The sequence below is a fragment of the Protopterus annectens genome, chromosome 8.part1, assembly GCF_019279795.1.
Source record: "Protopterus annectens isolate FY-2018-M chromosome 8.part1, PAN1.0, whole genome shotgun sequence".
In the NCBI taxonomy this organism is placed as follows: Eukaryota; Metazoa; Chordata; order Ceratodontiformes; family Protopteridae; genus Protopterus; species Protopterus annectens.
This window is the reverse complement of record NC_056742.1, coordinates 490,272,765-490,285,321: the sequence shown is the minus strand read 5'-3', so window position 1 is coordinate 490,285,321 and position 12,557 is coordinate 490,272,765. Positions and strand designations below refer to the sequence as shown.

General features: G+C 45.6%; 1 protein-coding gene across 1 annotated transcript in view; it reads left to right on the top strand.

Annotated features, from left to right (window-relative positions):
* The window catches only part of SNTB2 (syntrophin beta 2), an 838,367-nt gene that overhangs the window by 151,568 nt on the left and 674,242 nt on the right, over positions 1-12,557 (top strand). The window lies entirely within an intron of this gene.

The following is a 12,557-nucleotide window of genomic DNA, read 5'->3' as shown; positions in this document are numbered from 1 at the left end:
AACTGTACTTTCCATGGGTCAGTTGATGGGCCCTTCTGTACATAAATGAACTAAATAAGTAACTAGTGGCTCAGATACAGAGTTATACTGTTCTACGTGAGAGTGCCCCTTTCAGTTCAGAACTCATTAACTTCGTTGTTGTTAGTTCACTCAACATCTGTATATGCTTAGTTTGTGTTTGTGGTATCTCTTATTCCATCACTGGTATCACTGCCTGGAGCCAGTGGAATGATTGCCTGCTATGGAGGAACTTTTCAGTGGACTTTATCCAGCCATAGGTTTTTATTTATTATTTCAGACTGAGCTACAGTTGCCCGTTTTCAGTTGAGGCCCGAGGAGAAAAGCTCCAGCAAAAAAATATAAATTTTACATATTAAATACATATAGAAATACATTCATCAGTACCACACATTACTGCATTACAGTGTCATACATTACATTCATCAGTACCACACATTACTGCATTGCAGTGCCACACATTACATTCATCAGTACCACACATTACTGCATTATAGTGTTGTTCATTACATTCATTAGTACCACACATTACTGCATTACAGTGCTACACATTACATTCATCAGTACCGCACATTACTGCATTGCAGTGCCACACATTACATTCATCAGTACCACACATTACTGCATTACAGTGCCACACATTACATTCATCAGTACCACACATTACTGCATTACAGTGCCACACATTACATTCATCAGTACCACACATTACTGCATTACAGTGCCACACATTACATTCATCAGTACCACACATTACTGCATTGCAGTGCCACACATTACATTCATCAGTACCACACATAACTGCATTATAGTGTTGTTCATTACATTCATTAGTACCACACATTACTGCATTACAGTGCTACACATTACATTCATCAGTACCACACATTACTGCATTACAGTGCCACACATTACATTCATCAGTACCACAGATTACTGCATTACAGTGCTACACATTACATTCATCAGTACCACACATTACTGCATTGCAGTGCCACACATTACATTCATCAGTACCACACATTACTGCATTACAGTGCCACACATTACATTCATCAGTACCACACATTACTGCATTACAGTGCCACACATTACATTCATCAGTACCACACATTACTGCATTACAGTGTCACACATTACATTCATCAGTACCACATATTACTGCATTACAGTGCCACACATTACATTCATCAGTACCACACATTACTGCATTGCAATGCCACACATTACATTCATCAGTACCACACATAACTGCATTATAGTGTTGTTCATTACATTCATTAGTACCACACATTACTGCATTGCAGTGCTACACATTACATTCATCAGTACCACACATTACTGCATTGCAGTGCTACACATTACATTCATCAGTACCACACATTACTGCATTGCAGTGCTACACATTACATTCATCAGTACCACACATTACTGCATTACAGGGTCATACATTACATTCATCAATACCACACATTACTGCATTACAGGGTCATACATTACATCCATCAGTACCACAGATTACTGCATTACAGTGCCACACATTACATTCATCAGTATCACACATTACTACATTACAGTGCCACACATTACATTCATCAGTGCCACACATTACATTCATCAGTACCACACATTACTGCATTACAGGGTCATACATTACATTCATCAATACCACACATTACTGCATTACAGGGTCATACATTACATTCATCAGTACCACACATTACTGCATTACAGTACCACACATTACATTCATCAGTACCACAGATTACTGCATTACAGTGCCACACATTACATTCATCAGTACCACACATTACTGCATTACAGTGCCACACATTACATTCATCAGTACCACACATTATTGCATTACAGTGTCATACATTACACTGTGGCAAGTGAAATATATATAGAAATGCATTCATCAGAGGGATACATTCATAATTACATATTATATACATAATAGTGCAATAGTTACTAGCTGAAATATTTTACTAGTTATGTTTGTACAGTGATGTACCAAGAGGGGAAGAAAAAGTAGTAAGTTTGTTTATTGAAGGGAAGGAAGAGAGAAGAGAAGTAGAAGGTTATAGGGGAGTGTTTATGAGGTGAATTACATTGGCAGGTTTTCAATATTGGTAGCTCTGACACCATCGCATTCTTCACAGATGGCGTAGGTGTCAGCTCTGTCTTTACATCTTAGTGGTGCTTTCTGATCATCACTTATTCCTCCCAGTTTCCTGCTTGCTGATATTCCTGTCTTTCTGCTGCCATGCACCTCTCCCACATCACATGTAAGGTGTTCCCCTCCCACCCAACTCCACAAGCATAGTCTGGAATCCTTAGAATATTAGTTTGCACCTAGTACATCTAAGAATTACTTATGTAAGACGAGGTGTGTGTGTGTGTGTGTGTGTGTGTGTGTGTGTGTGTGTGTGTGTGTGTGTGTGAATGATTCCACTTTATAATCTCAAAATACTGAAACCTCAAATGTCAGTATCTCGAGACCATAAAGTCGAAGCCACAAAACACCGACATCACAAAACCACAAAACTTCAAGTCCTTAACACATAGCGTACACCACACATACACCACAATACCCACACTACAAAAAAAACCCACACAGAAGCCTAACACCACGCATCCACAAACCTTACACTACAAATAAGCAGGGGGGCAAGCCCTCCTGCGCCCCCCACCCCGACTTAAATATACTAACTCCGAGATTGCACAAACAGAAAGACAGTAAACTCAGACCCAGTCATTCTACAGTCCCTCATGTGCACGCACACACACGCACACACACACACGTGCACACACACACGCGTGCACACACACATATACAAACACCAACACATCCAACACTTACACACTCATACATTTACCTGCCTACCCTAACCCAGACATACAACTTACAAACACACTCGCATACACTCAGACTCCTACCCAATACCCTTACAAAAACACTCAACTCACCTTAAATTTCACCTAAATCCACACACTACACCGGACACCATCCACACAAAACACTTCACATAATGTAGCGTAAAGCCATAACCGCAAATTTGAGATATTCACTTTCGCTATTTGGAAAATTTGACTTTATGGTCTCGAGATACTGAAATTCGAGATTATAAAGTGGAACTGTGGTCGTATATATATTTTTTTATTTTTTTTTTGCACTTGTGCCTGCTTATTACCTGCCATCAAGACTGTAAGGGGCAGTCATCCAGGCAGCCACAAGGTTGCTTTGTGTTGTCATGGTCAGCTTGGTATTGAGAGGATTTTTCATCTGTGAACCCAAATCCTACTCTGCAGTGGTGACGTGAGAATTTATATCACCTTGAGAGCCGTTTACACCTTCTCGGTCCATGCATGCATTTTCCCCGGCATGTTTCTACAGGGGCTACTGTCACCAGCTTTATCAGCCATACCTGCATTCTCCTGACTTGGTATTCTACTGGGTGATGCGTGTGTGCTCTGTAGGGAGGTCCAGCCTTTAGAGCCCATAAGGCAAGCTGGGAGCCCATAAGGCAAGCTGGGCAAGAACCCCCCCAATGCGCGCACACACACACACACACACACACACGCACACGCACACACACGCACACACACATTACACAAGCATTACACAAGCATTACCTCTTACCTGGAGGGATAGATTCCTGACCCAAAGACTCCCCAGACTCTGGAATAGACTACCCATACATGTTAAGCAGAGTGCCTCTTTGGCCCTATTCAAAAGGAACCTTGACGATTGGAAAGGAAATTCACCCCGGGGATCACGTCAGTCGCCCTGCTAAGTAGTGTGGGAAGAAATAGCCAGGGAATTGTTATGGCTAGGCTTGTGTAGGCCCTAGGGCCGCTAGCCTAGTACCAACCTATGAACCTGTCTTTTCTAAATCCAGAGCTGGATTTGCTACAGCAGTCTTACAAGGCCTGCTAGCCAGCCCTAACACTTCTTGACTGCCTCCACCCTTCCTCAGCTTTGGGAATCAACCCAAGTGTGATGACTGCAATAGTGAAACACGAAGAACATAGTACAGTTGTGTACACTTACCATAAATGTAGATGTTCGAGTGTATTCACTGTTGCAGTCCTGGTTACCCTCCCCCCAGCCCCCTGACTTTTCTATACTTTCTACTTATCCTCTTTTTTGGGCATATCTTATGACAATGGTATTTACTTTTCACTGGAGGTGTTCCACACCATGTAATTTCTTCCTATTTTGGGGGCTCCTGACATCTGGGGCAAAAAAAAAACTGATGTAATGGCATTGGCTGCATGTTTTTTATCCCTGGCGACCTGATGTCATGCAAGAGGCGACAGCATCCGACACGGAAATCCTAAGGCTCTGGTATTCGGGCTGACTGAGGGTTACCTGCAGGCAGATAACCCAAGTGTGATGACTGCAACAGTGAATACACTCAAACATCTACATTTATGGTAAGTGTACACAACTGTATTTTCTGTCCTCAATGCTGGTGGTCTCATCTGCACCTATCCTGCTTGAGGCTCCATCCGCGGGGGCGGGTTTATCGGAGTGGGGTGTGACCCTGGTCTCGAGGTTGTCTTTCTCTGTTCCGGGCTCCCATCCGTCTTTGGGCAGACCTGCTTTCTGCGCAATGGAAAAGACTCTTGCTTCTTGAAGCACTCCATCGAAGTCAGAACCCCAGTTCTCGCCCCCTGAGCTACAGCTGCCAGGTCTATATTAAATTGTCGACAGCTCACAATGTCGAGACTGAAATGTTTGACACTAAAATGTCGAACTACGAAAATAGCAAACTGCCATATAACTGATTTCTTTCTAACGGAAAGAAATTGGTTGGCCGTTCCCTGACACCTGCCCTTTTCCTGAGTGTAGTGCGGTCTTGGAGTTCGAATATTTAATTATTGTTTGTGTGTTTGTGTGTGTGTGTGGGGGGGGGTCATAGTCCCCCACTTAAAAGTATTTGTTTGTGTGCCATTGTTGTTTGGCCAACCAATTTCTTTCCGTTGGAAAGAAATCTGGTATATGGCCATTTACTATTTTGGTAGTTCGACATTTTCGTGTCGAACATTTCAGAGTCGACATTGTGAGCTGTCGACAATTTAATATAGACCCACAGCTGCCACAGACCACCTCCCTGGGGCACTTGGCAGAGAAGTTGCAGGACACCCCTGTTCAGGGTATCCGCTCTTTTGAGTCCTCCGCAGAGGCCCCCACTGAGGAGCCCCCTCGAAAGAGATTGTGCAAGAGGAAGCACGTAGATTCACCTGAAGACATGGATTGCGATGATGGTGAAGGGTCCCCACGGTCACCTCCTGATGATGTCTCCTTTGGAGACATCCTTGAAATGCTGAAACAGAAAAGTGACTGGAAGCCCTCCAACCCTTCGTCTGAGGAGTCTGTATTCCAGCAGGATTTTTGTGCCCAGCCATCTACCTCTTGGGTGAACCCTGCCTGCCGACAAGCTTGTCCAGCTCATTGTGCAGCGTGCTTGGAAGAATCCTGATTCCATTGAGGCGATCCATCAGGGACCTGACAAAATTCTTTCCCCATGCGAGGATAACCCACATTGGTCCAGAGGGTTACCTGTTGATGCTATGGTGGTGGCGGCTATGAAAAAGGACTTGGCTGAAGAGAGTCTTGCTGTCCACCTGCCCAACAAAGAGTCCCAGGCGGTGGACAGACTTGGGAAGCGAGTTTATGCATTAGCGACCTTTGCCATACATTCTCTGAACTACTTGCCACATTTTATGAGGCTCCAGAGGGACTTGATCTCCAAACTGTCTAGAAGACTCGCAGGACAGGAGTCTGATGAGGTAAGGGACAAAGTGGCCTCTCAGCTCGCAACCCTGGAATCAATTTCTAACTCATCCATGAGGTTGCTATCACATGCAACTAAAGGGGTGGCTAGAGCAGCAGGTTCAGGCATTGTCATGAGACGGCTGCACATTTGTGACCTCGCAGATCCCTTCAAGTCTTCCTTTTTGAATGCTCTCATCGAAGCATCCTCAATTTTTGGCTCCAAGGTGAAGGACAAGCTAGCCAGGTGCAAGCAAGACGGCAAGACCCTGTCTGCCATAGGGCTACGGTTTTCCAATCCTCAATATTCTTTTCCAGGAATCAGAGGAGTGGGAAAATGTGGCACAAAAAATCTCAGGGTCCTTTCCGTGCCACACATGCTGATGATACCCCCAGGGGCAGAGGAGGTAACCATTCCGGAAGATGCCCCTTCAGGGGCAGAGGTGGTCCTCGTAACCAGGGCTCCAGGGATTCCTTCTCTGGACAGCCTTAGCAGCGCTCCTGAAGAGCAGCCAGATTGCTCACCTCTGGAAGCAGTAGGAGGTCGTTTTTCTCTGCACCAAGCTGCCTGGCACTCTTACCACCGATCTTTGGGTGCAGAGTATAATCACCAGAGGTTAGACCATTCCCCTTTCTTGTCATCCAACACTTCCAAAAAAGCTTCTCGACTTTCCACCCAGTCAAAGGGAAGACACAGCTTCAGAAATAATAAAGCTGTCTCAAAAGAGAGTCATCCAACCAGTCCCACCAGACCAATGCATATCCGGATTCTACTCGAGATTCTTTTTGGTGCCAAAAAATACAGGGGACTGGAGACCCATTTTGGATCTCAGCAGCTTGAACAAGTCGGTCACCCAAACCAAATTCTGGATGGTCACTGTTCAGTCCATTCTTCCTTTTTTAAGGGAAGGAGATTGGATATGCTCGATAGATCTCTAAGAGATGCGCATTACCACATCAAAATGGACAAACACTCCAGGAGTCTGCTTCGCTTCCGGCTGGGAGCCAGTCACTATCAGTTTCGTGCCCTGCCATTCAGTCTCTCTACAGCCCCCAGAGTGTTCATGACGTGTATGCCCGTGGTCACAGCTCATTTGAGACTACAAGGATTCTGAGTGTTTCCATATTTGGACGACTGGCTTCTCACCACCCTCACCAGGCATCTGCTGGTAACAGCCCTGCATTATGCTCTCTCTCCCAAAAACTTTGGGTATAACAGTACACTGGGAGAAATCAAACCTTACTCCTATGCAGAAAATAGAATTAATTGGAGCAGTGTTCCACACCTGGTCCTGTCTAGTGTCACTCCCAACCCACAGACTCCAGCGACTGAGGCTCTAGCTCTGGGTGATACTCTTGTCAAACAAAAGTTTCAGCGAGGGAGGTTTTTTAGGCCCTAGGATCCATGGCGGCTTCAATCCCGATAGTGTCCCTTGTGAAGCTGCACATGCGAATTCTGCAGTGGCTACTTCTTTCACAGTGGTTCTCAAACTGCCACCCTCTCAGTTCCCAGATTTGTATAACCAGCTCCTGCAAGCAGGACTTTCTTTGGTGGATCAGACCAGATGCAGAACTTTGGAGTCGCCCATTCCAGTCTCCTCAGCCCAAGGCCGTTGTGACCATGGATGCTTCTCTGATCAGGTGGGGGGGCCATTTCCAGGGAAAGACAGTCCAAGGTGCATTGTCTACCCTAGAGGCCAACCTGTATATCAGCATTCTAGAACTGAGAGTGGTGCTGTTAGCGATGCAGGCATTTCACCCGGTTCTCCCTTCTGGGACGATTGCAATTCAGTTGGACAATATGTCAGTGGTCTGGTATATCAACAAGCAAGGAGGAACCAAATCCTACACCCTGTGTCGAGAGGCCATGAGAATCTGACCGTGGGTGATAGCTTCCGACCGCTTTCAGATAGCAACGCATATCCCGGGGAGCTCCAACGTAATTGTGGACAAACTGAACAGATGCATCCTCCTGCCTAACGAGTGGTCCCTCAATCTCAAGGTGGCGACACAAATCTTCAGCCAGTGGGGTTAGCCTTGCTGTGATCTTTTTGCCTTGTCATCGAGCAACAAGTGCAGCAGCTATTTCACCCTGTTCCCCTGGAGGGGGAGTCCCAGAGGGACGCTCTGATTCATGATTGGCCCACGGGACTTCTTTATGCTTATCCCCCCCATCCCACGTATCCCACAGTTCTTAAAGATAGCTCTTCTGGCTTTGACAAGTTTGGTTCCCCTTCCTCCGGCCTCACCTAGTATACTTGCGGATTCTGGACCCTCTTCCAGATCTGATTACTCTCCCCCAAAGGTTGAGCCACCCGAATCTGTCCAGTCTCAAGCTAATGGCTTGGTTTCTCCACTTCCGTTAATTTCCATGCAAGCTAATCTCACCTCACCTGTTCGGGACATCATTCTGGCCTCTCATAAACCATCCACCAGAAGACTGTCAGGATAAATGGGAAAGGTTCTCAATCTGGTCTAAGGATAACATGTTAGATCCGTATTCGGCTCAAGTGACTGCAGTCCTACAATACCTGGCTAAGTTTTTTGATAATGGAGCCTCTGCCTCTACCATACAAGTACACCTGGCAGCGATTTCTAATTTCCACAGTGGTCTAGATGGCACCCCTCTCATCTCCTTGCATCTATGTAAAGCCTTTCTCAAGGGAACTTCTCACATCAGGCCTTTTGTCAGACAGCCTGTGGAGTCATGGAACCTCACTTTATTCCTTCAGTCTTTGACTCAAACGCCCTTTGAACCCGTGGTGAAGTGTGACCTAAAGTTCTTGTCCTGGAAATCTTTGTTCTTAGTAGCCATCACGTCAGCCAGACAGGCCTCGGAGCTGCAGGCTTTGTGTATCACAAAGCCCTATCTCATCTTCCATACAGACAGTGTATCACTCCGGACTAATCCATCTTTCCTCCCCAAAGTTGTTTCTGATTTTTGCATTAACCAGACCATTGAGCTGCCAGTGTTCTTTCCAAATTTTTCCAATAAAGGATAGTACTGCTTGCATTCCGTGGATGTACATAGGCAACGGAGATTCTACCTAGACAGGACCAAGCCTATCCATAAGTCTGAACAGCTTTTCATTTCCTTTACTGGGCCTAGAATGGGAAATTCTGTTTCCAAGGTTACATTATCAAAATGGCAAAGGGACTGCATATGATGTTCTTCGTTCCACATTGCTGCAGTCCTTACTATAGGGTAGTCCGCTGTCCAGTCGGCCCGAATACCAGAGTATATGGCTGACGTCGGTCAGGGCGCATTAGACTGACGTCAGTACGTCAGGGTACTAATGCGCATGACCGACGTCATATCCCCAGTCTTTTTTGCCGCATGGTCCGATGCAGAAGCAGTTTTGCGAGTGCAGGTTGGCGTTCTGAAATATTTCCGAAACCGGAGTTTCAGACCGAATCAGAGTTGGCTAAGTACCGCGTTGGGGAACATTTTGGTTTTTCTTGCCTCAGTATTTAACCGGATGTCAGAAAAAGTGAATAACTGTATTTCTTGTGGGAAACAGATACCTCATAGGGATTACCATACCTTGTGTATACCTTGTTTAGGGCCTGAGCACGACGTTGTTGGATGCCGCTCTTGTGCTAGGTTTAACAAACGCACTATTAAGAGGAGGTTAGACTGTGCCAGGTTAGTGTTTGGGAAGCGTTGTAATTATAAAATTCCGTCGGATGCTCCGACGCCCGCTTCCAAGAAGCGCAAGGACAAAACAGCGAAGCCTAGGGTTGATGAACCGGCAGTCCCGGACGCCGGTTCTTTAGAAGGCTCAGTGGAGCCAGAGGTTTTGCCAGGAGTTTCTATGGAGTCTCAGGCAGAAACTTTACTGTTACAGGATGTGCCTTCTCAGGAGGTAGGCCAGGCTGAGGGGCTTCTCAGGTAACTGTTCTTCCCTCTCTTCCCAAGGTAGTTAGAGCCTCTCCTTCTGTTGCCAAAACTTCTTTGAGAGGTAGGCCAAGTTCAGCTTCAGTGGGGCTTCTCCTAGCATTTCGGTTCTGTACCTAAGAAACATATGCTTAAAATGGCAGAAGATTTGATTACTATGATTAGAGGTTCTATGCCCCTCCTGATAAGAGGCCTAGGGTGGAACCGAGTTTGATAGTTTTGAACAGTGTTCAGAGGCTTCTGAGTCTTCTGGAAGATTTGCAGGAGTATCCTCCTTATTCTGATTCTGATGTGGATGATTCCACTCCTACAGCTTCTCCTCCTGAGGATTTCTCATTTTCAGAGACTCTGCATTCCATGAGGGAGCACTTTAAATGGGAAGGCCAGGATTACTCTGATTCCAGGAAAAGGCTTAGGGAATTCTTGTTTTACCCCAGCATAGGCCCTTAGCTATACCTCCTGTGTTGAATGTGGTGGAAGATGTTTTGCAGAGGCTTCCTGAACCCTGACTCTTTGCCTCCTGCTCCTGTTAAACCTGATAGGTACTATAGGGTGCCCGAAGCTCATAAGTATTTGTTTAAGAGTCCTAGGGCGGACCCAGAAACTGTTTCTCAGGGGCCTAAAGGTGTTAAGGCCTCTGTGGTTTAAAAATCCTGTTCCCACTGATAAAGAGGCAAGGGCTTTGGATAGGTGGGGAAAGAAAGTGTATACTTCTTCCACTCTAGCCATGAGAGCGTTGAATTGTCAGTTTCACATGCTAAAATATCAAAATTATCTCCTTTCACAATTGAAATCTAAGGTGGATGCTTTGGCGGAAGGTATTGAGTGTAAAGAGTTGCTGGATTTGGTTCATGTGTCTGAACAAGTGGGTAAGCATTCTTTGCAATGTGGTTTTGATGCTGTACAGGCCTCCTCGAGGGTGGCTGCCACTAGTTCTGTTCTTCGCAGGCATGCCTGGTTGAGGGATCAGAATTTAGCTGAGCATGTTAAGACAAGGATTTTGGATGCTCCTTTACAGTCTGATGTGTTGTTTGGTTCGCCTGTGGAAGCAGTTTTAAAGAAAATGGAGGACAAAGCTAAGTCTATGCAAACTGTTAAAGATTTTTGCAGGTGCAGCCACCAAGTTTAGTAGAAATTGGCCTGCTAAGGGGTGGACATATCCTGCTTATGATTCCCAGTCTAGGGGTAGGTCTAGACGTGGTAGGGGCAGAGCTCAAGGTTCTTTTAGGCCTAGAACAGGAGTTCTCCTGCTCAGACTTCTGGTGAGGGCAGGGGTCAGTCCTTTCGTAAACAGACCCAATGACCTGCCTTTTCAGCTGCCAGTAGATTCTCGTCTGGCAGCTCCTTTGGGAGGAAGACTGTCTCTTTTCAAAGAAAATTGGGATTTAATTACTCAAGACAGATGGGTGTTGGATATCATTCACCACGGTTACAGGTTTTATTTCCATACATTGCCCCCTTCCAAAGGCATGCCAGACGTTCGTCCTCCACAAAGAAGAGAGGCTCACAAGCAAATTTCTCAGTTACTCCACATGGGGGCCATTCAGCCAGTCCCTGTATCAGAAAGGGGCCTAGGATTTTATTCTCGCCTGTTCCTAGTACCAAAGAAGGGGAACACGTGGAGACCAATTTTGGATTTATCTCTCCTCAACACTTATCTGGACATTCCCAAGTTCAAGATGTTGACGTTACAACAGCTTTTACCTCTGCTGGGCAAAGATCACTGGATGGTAACTTTAGATCTCAAGGAAGCTTACCTTCATGTGCCTATAAGGCTAAGTTGCAGGAAGTATCTGCGTTTCGAGCGGAAATTCTCATTATCAGTTCTCTGCATTGCCCTTTGGCTTATCTACTGCCCAGAGTATTCACAAAGGTTCTGGCTCCAGTGATAGCTTACTTCAGGCTACAAGGAATTCACATCTATCCTTACTTGGACGACTGCCTGATTCTGGCTCAAGAAAAGGAAGACCTTCTACAGTATCTGGAATATGTTATAGCAGTGCTAAGATGCCTAGGGTATTCTGTGAACGAAATAAAGTCCAGTCTATTACCCTCTCAAGACATGTGCTTTCTGGGTGTGAGACTGAATACAGCAGCCCAGATGGCCTTTTAACCCCGGACAAACAAAAGAGTCTATCACTTTACTTCCATCAACTATCTCATCAGTCCGTGCTGACTGCAAGGACAGTCCTTCAAGCATTAGGGTTCATGGCATCTTGTATTCTGGTGCTTCCCAATGCCAAACTGCATATGAGGAAGCTACAATGGTATCTCAAAATGTATGGACACAGCACTGCCAGGATTTGGACACTGTCATTCAAATAATACCTTGCCTTCAAAAAGAATTTTTGTGGTGGGCTCAGGAATGTCACCTAAACAAGGGACTCTCTGTGACCCGGCCAGAGGCGAGTCAGATTTTAACGACAGATGCCTCGGACATTGCTTGGGGAGCTCATCTAAATGGAAAGTGGATACAAGACAAGTGGCCTGCCAGACTACAGCATCTACATATCAACATGAAGGAGATGTTAGCAGTCCAGTTTGCATTAATGGCTTTCAAGGAGTTACTTCTTCCAGGGCAGGTGTTGATTCTAACAGACAACACAACTGTCATGTGGTACATCAACAAGCAAGGGGGAACACATTCTTACCCTCTATGCAGGCAAGCAATGATTTTATGGGACACTGCGCTAAGCTTGCAACTAACTCTTCAGGCAAGGTTTCTGCCGGGAGCACAGAACTCCTTAGCAGATGTGTTAAGCAGACAAATCATGGATCCCCACGAGTGGAAACTGGATCTTCATGTATTTCAGAAATTGACAGTGTCATGGGGAACTCCAGACATAGATCTGTTCGCTT